This window comes from Ananas comosus, unplaced genomic scaffold, assembly GCF_001540865.1.
Source record: "Ananas comosus cultivar F153 unplaced genomic scaffold, ASM154086v1, whole genome shotgun sequence".
Classification (NCBI taxonomy): Eukaryota; Viridiplantae; Streptophyta; class Magnoliopsida; order Poales; family Bromeliaceae; genus Ananas; species Ananas comosus.
In genome coordinates, this window is record NW_017890947.1 from 4,919 (window position 1) to 13,723 (window position 8,805).

The 8,805-nt window shown below is 45.5% G+C and overlaps 1 long non-coding RNA gene across 1 annotated transcript; it reads right to left on the minus strand.

Annotated features, from left to right (window-relative positions):
* Positions 1 to 2,814: 2,814 nt before the first annotated feature.
* On the minus strand, positions 2,815 to 3,410 carry LOC109704464. The gene is made up of 3 exons (XR_002214387.1): positions 3,389 to 3,410; positions 3,224 to 3,292; positions 2,815 to 3,108 (listed from the first exon to the last, which is right to left on the minus strand). It is a non-coding gene; the product is annotated as an uncharacterized LOC109704464 (long non-coding RNA).
* Positions 3,411 to 8,805: the final 5,395 nt, after the last annotated feature.

The following is an 8,805-nucleotide window of genomic DNA, read 5'->3' on the forward strand; positions in this document are numbered from 1 at the left end:
AGTTCTCATAGAGAAATGCTAAATGCAACCAAAGATCTTCCCTAGCAACTCTCTACTACATTAGAGGTCCAAAATTTCTCATATTATAATATTATGCATTTTCAGACATTCTAAAAATCATAATAAATAATTTGATATGAACATGCAGTTTTTCAATTTACGGAACATAAATAACATAATGAAGAATCATATGTAGGCTAGGTCAAACCCACCGAACCGTCGCGTAGGGTCTCGATTCGCCGAAAAAAGTTGTCCACGAGCCTCAAGATATCCTAAAAGTGATCAGCGAAGAGAATACGAGAGCATTACGACCATCTTACACTAATCCAACATTAACCTAGGAGCAAAAAGGGCCAAAACTTACCTCAAGAGTAGAAATCTCTTCCAAAGCTCCAAAGAGAGCTAGAACCCTTCCAATCCAAGCCCAAGGAAGGTTCTAAAACCAAACTAAATCTAGCCTCAAAGCCCTAGATCAAAAAGCCCCAAATAAACCCTAAGTCCCAACACTAGGTTCATCTAGTAAAAAAGCTTCAAAACCAAAATCAGAGGAAGAGAAGGGGTTACTAACCTCTTAGAAGCTTCAATCAAGTTCTAAACCTTTGAATTCCAAGATCAAACCTCCACCTACTCCAAGTCCAAAGCTCTAATGGTGGAAAAGCCTCCAATACCAAAAAGGAGCAAAAAAGAGGTGTTTTAAACTCTAAAAATCCAAGCAAAATCAAAGAAAAGGAATGAGGAGGTGTGGGAGAGCTCCCTTATCTTCCTCCTGCTGGTGCCAAGCTCAGGAAGACCCGAGGCGTGGGGAGGTACTAATAGGAATGCACCAATCCACAATTGCGAAAAACCCCCTGCAGTTCAAACTGCTCAGATTCTGCCAAAGTGTACCGGTACACGGGAAAGTGTACCGGTACACATCCTACGAAAATGCAAACCCGAGGCTCGGGTTCGCAATTTGCCACAAGTGTACCGGTACAACCATCAAGCGTGTACCGGTACAAAGTGTGTATCGGTACGGCCATCAAGAGTGTACCGGTACACTTTTTGCAGAATGCAATCCGAGAGTAGGCTAAGTTCAACTTTTTAGTGACCTTAGCGCTACATAAAATACTACAATTCTCGGAATACGAGCCATAGGTCGGAACACTGTCAACGACCCACCAGAAAGTCTGGAAAGACTCGGGACACTGTCCAAACACTCGAACCCCGCAATTTGCAAAAGTCCAGTGCGTCACAAGGACGCCGATCCGTGGATCGTTGAGATGTGGATCGATTCCATGGAAACACTCTTCGAGGATCTGTACACGTTGGAGTGAGACAAGGTAAACCTAGCCGTGCACTATCTTAAACAGTCGGCAAAGGTGTGGTGGAAAGGCGTTAAGCGAAATCGATCGCCTAGTCTCCCTCCTATGCTTGGGAAGAGTTTCGGGGATTGGTGTTTTCGGCCTATTTCCCCGATAGCGAAAAGCGAAAAGCGAAAGCTTCAGGATAGGTTCCGGAAGCTGCGGCAAGGAGACCGCTCGGTCGAGCAATACGAGCGAGAGTTCTCCCGTATCGTGCTGTCACGCCCGGGTACCAGCGGAAGCATATCCGGCACGTGCACAGACCCGCCATACACCTGCAGTATATAAGGCGTCTACAAGCAACAAGTCGATAGAAAGTAAAACAAAGGAAGTCCTATCCTGATATCAGAGCAATGTACAAGTCGATATAAACAACGAGTATCCAATCCAAGTCAATATATATAGAGTATACAATCCACGATCTCAGCAAAAAGGAGAAGTAACACCACTATAATCTCAACCCCGAAAGTAGAAATACATCATGGGTACACAAAAAGAATAGATACAATGGTGGTCTCTCTATATATATATGGACATCACCCTCGGCCGTAGCCCGAGTAGCAAGGTGATCGACTAGCACGCTCCTAGTAGTCCCTAGCTAGGCGCGACTCCCTTGCCACGATCCCTAGCCTCTCCTGTAGATGGCTCTGTAAAAACAACCACCAAAAGGGCGTGAGAACTATTAACAATAGTTCCCAGTGGGTAAGCCGCCAGCCTCGGCGAATTACACCACTAGGCTCAAGATGTACTAAATGGAAGCAATAACAATAATTGCATGATTTATAAGCATGATGCTAATAAGTAATAAGCATGTAATCGACATGTAATAGCTTTCTACAGTAATGAACCATTTGCATAAAAGAGATATAGCAACTTCTGTAATCATGAACATAGACATGAGTATAAGCACGAACATAAAAGTGACTACTGTACACTTTAAGTAATAAACATTCATTACTGTCCTTTTTCATTTAGTACTTTCCTTTCATTCACAGGGACCTACCCAAGGTAGTCCAGCTTGCGCCGCGCCTAATGGCCCCGTGGTAGTATACACTCCCCACGGCAATCCACTTCGGCACCCAATCCCGCACGGGCGAGCAACTGTCGCGTAGGCCAACTCCGGAGTGCCGGCTTGTAGGGAGCGACCCTCACAAGCATGTGCGAATGAGCACGATGGCAAGCAAGCAAATTCCACTGTCCACATGTCTCAATTCTCATGTTTTCATTTGCAATGTTCTCGCTCTCGATCCTTTGATCGACATTTCAGTATAACAAATATTAACAACAACTAGAATCCACTAGTTTAGTAAGCATACAGGAGTAATGCTAATTTACATATGGCATTAGGATCTTTCACTATCATGGCACTATCAACATAGGCACAAGCATGTCATAGTTCTCTACGTGTGATCAAGCGAGTAAAAGAGAATGTCATTGTTCTCTACGTTTCATAAGTGCATTCTACACTTGTTCATAAGTCATTCAACTAAATTGAATATAAAGATAAATACGCATAAGTCATTCAACTGAATTGAATATAAAGACAAATACGTTCATGTATATGTGTTCTCTACTTTATAGAGATTTCAAGTCAATTTACTTCTCAAGTCCTATATCAAACACAAAAGCGCACAACAACACCAATTCTATAGCACATATAGAACATAGGGGAGCTCCACTTGCTCTGGTTAGGTCCGACCCACCTAGTACTAGGCTCCAAAACAGTCCAAGGAGTTCCAAAGTTCAGCTCCACTAGGTCGCAATCCAGCTGAACACGAAGCATACATATCGTATCAAAATTACGATTGAAAAGGCCCATTTCGGCGCAAATACACTTTGTACATTGGAAAAGCTTAAATCCCTGTTTTGGCTTAGTTCAATACCTCACGTTAAGCTTCCAAAAGGTCCTCCAAGGCCAAACGAAGGCGGTCCAAGGGTCACACACCCTCTCGCTGCGAACAATTCCGAAACGACATCAAACTCATCAATAATAGCAATTATGATCGGAATCTTGCAATTTCGGCTTCCTAGCTGAAATTCTTACTTACCTTAGGGTAGAACACCTTCTAAACCAGCCTCCTAGGTCATCAAATAAGCTCCACGTGGTTCAAAAACCTGCTGCGAAGACACAATGCCCAAATTGCATCAATTCGATAGAATAACCCGCGTATAGTCCGAAATAGCTTCCGAAATGGCTAATTCTTCCAATTAAGCTTCAAAGTAGCTTATCCCTGGTCTACTGAGATTAATTCACAGTTAAATAACTCATCTTTAAATGCTAAAACCTCAGTTTAAAACAGCTAGAAGCAACAACTCCAAAACTATACATAATTCGTCCAAGAAATTGCCGAAAATGGAAAACGGAAGCCGCTTACCTCGCCAAGCCTCCAACCAGTGACCCTACTGGTTCAGGACAGCAAAGAGTCTTCCAAAACACTCTCTCACACGTCCCCAAAGGCGCTGCGACGCTCGCAACCAGCGAAGAACGCGCGCGACGACGAAAACGAGCGAAATCGGCGACTTCGATGTAGAGAGAGAAAAACCCTAGAGAGAGAAAGAGAGAAATGGTGGAGAACCCTCTTCTGAGCTCTAGCACACTCCAGCAAGCTCCAGGAGTCGTGCTGGGATCAAATAGCTGAGAACAAGATGTGAAATTACCAAACTAACCTTGCTGCCCCGAATCTGCCAGCTTGTACCGGTACAAGGTAAGGGCTGTACCGGTACAGCAAGCAGAAAATGCTGCTTTTCGCCAGATCAATGCAAATTCTCACTTTTAACATTCCAATCATCCTCTAACTTATCCAAACACTTGTTCTAACCTTTTAGAACATGTAGGAGTGATCCACACACCATTCCACATACTCGAACTCCGCAGTTTGCAAAAGTTCAGTGTATTACATTCACCCCTCCTAAAAAGAAGTTTCGTCCGCGAAACTTATAAACACTTACCTCAAGATTCCGTCGAGAAAAGATGGGGATAGTGCTCTAACATCGCACTCTCCAACTCCCAAGTGGCTTCTCGTTCCTCGTGATTGCTCCAAAGGATTTTCACGTACGGTATTTCGCGATTCCGAAGCCTTTTCACTTCTCGAGCTAGTATCCTCACTGGATGCTCCTTAAAGCTCAAATCGTCCTGCAACTCTACTGGAATACTCTCCAATATGTGAGTTCGATCAAAAACATATTTCCGAAGCGTAGATATATGAAATACATTATGTACTCCTGAAAGATTCGGCGGCAAGGCAAGCCGATACGCTACGGGGCCTATCCGCTCCAACACCTCGTAGGGTCCAATAAATCGAGGACTCAACTTTCCTCGAATGCCAAATCTCTTAACTCCTTTCGTCGGGAAAACCTTTAGGAATACATGATCGCCAACTTGAAATTCCAATTCTCGCCGACGTTTGTTCGCATAACTCTTTTGTCGACTTTGTGCTGTCAGTAGACGTTTTCGTGCCAGTCGAACTTTAGCTTCAGCCTCTTGTAATACATCTGGACCCAAAACCAATCTCTCACCCACTTCACTCCAATGCAGTGGTGATCTACACTTTCTACCATACAGGGCTTCAAACGGTGCCATCTGAATACTTGCGTGATAACTGTTGTTATAAGCAAATTCAGCCATCGGGAGGAACTGTGGCCAACTGCCCTGGTAGTCAATCACACAGGCCCTCAACATATCCTCAAGGGTCTGGATGGTACGCTCAGACTGCCCGTCACTTTGAGGGTGGAAAGCAGTACTGAAATCCAATCGGGTACCCAAAGCCTCCTGTAAACTTCTCCAGAAATGCGAAACAAATCGGGTGTCTCGGTCAGAAACAATAGAGGCTGGTACTCCATGTAATCGCACAATTTCATCAAGGTACACTTGTGCGAGTCTCTCCCCTGACCAAGTTGTGTGGATTGGAATAAAGTGGGCAGATTTGGTCAATCTATCCACAATTACCCAAATTGCATCGTGACCTGCTTGTGAGCGAGGTAATCCAACGATAAAATCCATAGTAATCCTCTCCCACTTCCACACTGGTATGGGTAAACTCTGAAGTTTTCCCGCAGGAAGTCGATGTTCAGCTTTAACTTGCTGACATGTTAAGCACTTAGCTACAAAGTCTGCAACTTCCTTTTTCATTCCAGGCCACCAGTAGGTTAACTTCAAATCTTTATACATCTTTGTACTTCCAGGGTGTACAGTATACGGCGCCCGGTGGGCTTCTTTTAAAATCTCTTCTTTAATGTCTGGATTTGCTGGCACACAAAGCCTATCACAAAATCTTAACAGTCCCTGATCATCCACTCGAAACTCACCACCATGATCAGCAGTGATCTTTACTCGAATCTTTTGCAGGGATTCATCTTGAGCTTGCTTTTCTTTAATTCGATCGATCAGGGTAGGCCGCACCACTAATGACATAAGTCTCCAAGGCGTATCAGGAGCTACAACTTCCAAATTTAATTGCTCCATTTCCTTTACCAACAGGGATTGCATTGTTATCGACATCGCCAAATTTTCCGTCGATTTTCGACTTAAAGCATCTGCTACAACATTAGCTTTTCCCGGATGATAGAGAATGGTCAAATCATAATCCTTGAGCAACTCCAACCATCTACGTTGCCTCAAGTTTAATTCCTTCTGAGTAAACAGATACTTTAAGCTCTTATGATCGGTGTAAACCTCGCAACGCTCGCCGTAGAGGTAGTGGCGCCAAAGCTTTAAGGCAAATACCACCGCTGCTAACTCCAGATCATGTGTAGGGTAGTTCTTTTCATAATCCTTTAATTGGCGTGATGCATAAGCAATCACCTGGCCATTCTGCATTAGAACACACCCTAAGCCATTCAACGACGCATCGCTGTAAATCACATAGTCCACTCCAGTAACAGGCAGTGCCAGAATTGGGGCGGTAGTCAATCGTTCCTTCAGTTCTTGAAAGCTTCTTTCACAGGCTTCGTTCCACAGAAACTTAGCTCCTTTATGTGTGAGTCGAGTGAGAGGAGTAGACATCTTTGCAAATCCCTCTACAAATCTTCGGTAGTATCCCGCCAAACCAAGGAAACTCCGAATCTCTGTGACACTGGTCGGCCTAGGCCAATCTTTAATCGCTTCAATCTTCTGTGGATCCACAGCTATCCCAGTTTCTGAAATCACATGGCCCAGAAATGCCACTTCTCGAAGCCAAAATTCGCATTTCTTTAACTTGGCAAACAGTTCCTTTTCTCGAAGTACTTGCAACACCACTCTCAAATGGTCTTCATGCTCTTTGTCACTTCGAGAATAGATCAAGATATCGTCAATAAACACTACTACGAATCTATCCAAATAGGGCTTAAAGACACGGTTCATTAAATCCATAAAGGCTGCTGGCGCATTAGTCAATCCAAAAGGCATGACTGTAAATTCATAATGCCCATACCGTGTTCTAAAAGCGGTCTTAGAGACATCTTCAGGCTTGATCTTAAGCTGATGATAACCAGATTGCAAATCAATCTTGGAGTATACTTTCGACCCTTGCAGCTGATCGAATAAGTCATCAATTCTAGGCAATGGATATTTGTTCTTGATTGTGACCTTGTTGATTTCTCGATAATCCACGCACAATCGCAGAGATCCATCCTTCTTCTTAACAAACAACACCGGTGCTCCCCAGGGCGAAACACTCGGTCGAATAAATCCTTTATCTAAAAGATCTTGTAATTGTGCCTTCAGCTCTTTCAATTCAGCGGGTGCCATCCTATAAGGCGCTTTAGAAATAGGGGTAGTCCCAGGGACAAGGTCAATCACAAACTCAACCTCCCTATCAGGTGGCATGCCCGGCAATTCAGCTGGAAATACATCCTTGAATTCTCGCACAACCGGGATATCATCAATCTTGATGGCTTCACCACCACTCACAGAAATGCTAGCCAGATAGGCTACACATCCTCTCCGGATCAACTGTCGTGCGCGCGACGAGCTGATGGTCATTGCGAATAATGAACTCTAACACCCCTTATAAACAAACTCCTGTTGACCCGGTTCCCTAAAGGTCACCGTTCTGTTCGTGCAATCTATGGTGGCATAATACTGTGTCAACCAATCCATACCCAATACTACATCAAACTCACCTAGTTTGTGTAGTGCCAATAAATCCACTGGCATAATCCAGTCGCCTACCCTAACTGGGCAGCGAGGGCAAAACTCACGAACATCAAGGGTATGGTCAGGTACAATCACTCGTCCCAGATGCAAAGTAGGTGCTAAAGAAATGCTATGCAACTCGGCGAACTGCCGATCAATAAAAGAATGCGAAGCACCAGTATCAAATAATGCACGAACTCGAATATCATAAAGCATAATAATACCTGCTACGACCTCCTGTGCTGCTGCGGCGCCCTCAGTCTGGGCGGCATACATCCGCCCACTCGAACCCTGCTGTGAACTCTCCGATTGCCGCTGTCCTGATGGTCGCCTAGACTGATAAGGCGCTGTCGGGGTCCCCTGGCTCGGAGCTGAAGATGCAGGTGCAGTCGCTGATGAGGGTGCTGGCAAAGAACCTCTCGGGCACTCTGAGCGAAAGTGGCCCTCCTGGCCGCAAAGAAAACACCTGCCCCCACGCTGTGGACATTGTGGCGGTACGTGAGGCCCACCACAGATAACACAACGCGGCGGTCGACGACGCTCGGGTGCTCCACGGGGTGCTGAAGAACCTCGACCCCTCGACTGTCCTGACTGACCCCTCGGGTACTTTGGCGGTCTCCTGGAGGACTGCTGACCACTGCTCTCAGCTGCTGGTCTCTTTCCCTTGCTTCTATCTACGACATCCCTTTCTTTCATTATCTCCGCCCCTTTCTCAACGATCAATGCTCTGTTCACTACATCCCTGTAAGTAGATAGGTTTGACGCCTGGACCAATCGAAAAATCGCAGGTCGCAAACCCACCTCGAAAATGCGAGCCTTGTCCTCATCATCTCGAACTACAAAAGAGACACAGTGCAGTAATCGGGAGAACTCTCGCTCGTACTCTGCCACTGTCCTGTCCCCCTGCCTCAGGTTTCTCAAATCCCTTTCCATCTGTCTCTTAACACTCTGAGGAAAGTACGTAGTCAACAACAGTTCCTTGAACCTGTTCCACGTGATAGCAGCCAAATCAGCACGGGGATCCTCCCGGATGTCCACCCACCACCTGTAAGCCTCGCCATCAAGGTGGTGTGTCGCAAACCAAACTCGATACCGCTCCTCAACAAAAGTATCATAAAATAGCTTCTCCATGTGCATTAACCACTTCTCGACCACCCAATGATCCGCCTTCTCCCCATCAAAGATACGAGGGTTGCAGCGACGGAATTCATTCAGTCGTTCCATCATCCGCTCTCGCTCCTCAACCCCCACCATCTCGGGTAACACTGTCCCAGCTACTGCTACAGGTACTGGTGGTGGTACTACTGTCTCCTGTCGGGTCTCTGCCCTCGGAGCTACTGGGGGTGTGTC